The sequence below is a fragment of the Eimeria mitis genome, genomic scaffold, assembly GCF_000499745.2.
Source record: "Eimeria mitis Houghton genomic scaffold, Emh_scaff2503, whole genome shotgun sequence".
NCBI classification, from domain to species: Eukaryota; Apicomplexa; class Conoidasida; order Eucoccidiorida; family Eimeriidae; genus Eimeria; species Eimeria mitis.
In genome coordinates, this window is record NW_013570844.1 from 4470 (window position 1) to 5001 (window position 532).

A 532-nucleotide genomic window follows, 5' to 3' on the forward strand; every position below is an offset into this window, starting at 1 on the left:
GTAGTATCTAGGGTTTATGCTCTAGGGTTTAGGGTTTAGGGTTTAGGGTTTAGGGTTTAGGGTTTAGGGCCAAGCCCCACCCGCCAGCAGAGAACCGATGGCTGCCGTGCTGCTTCGCCTTCGGGGGGTTTTGTTGTCTTTGTTTTTTTTTATTTATTTTATTTGTTTTAGTTTATTTGAGTTGCTGCAGCAGACACAAATCTGCATCTGCAGCAGCAGCAGCAGCAGCAGCAGCAGCAGCAGTGACCGCAGCAGCAGCAGCAACAGCAGCAGCAGCAGCAGCAAACTCAGCTAGGGCTCTGCGAGCAATACCCTACAAGAAGCAGCAGCAGCAGCAGCAGCAAGAAGAAAAGGAGCTGCAGCAACACCAACTGCAGCAGCAGCAGCAGCAGCAGCAGCAGCATCACCAGCTGCAGCAGCGAGGAAACCAGCAGCAGCAGCAGCAGCAGCAGCAGCAGAAGCTGCATCAACAGGAACGATAACAGCAGTGTATACCTTCTAAACCCTAAACCCTAAACCCTAAACCCTCGAC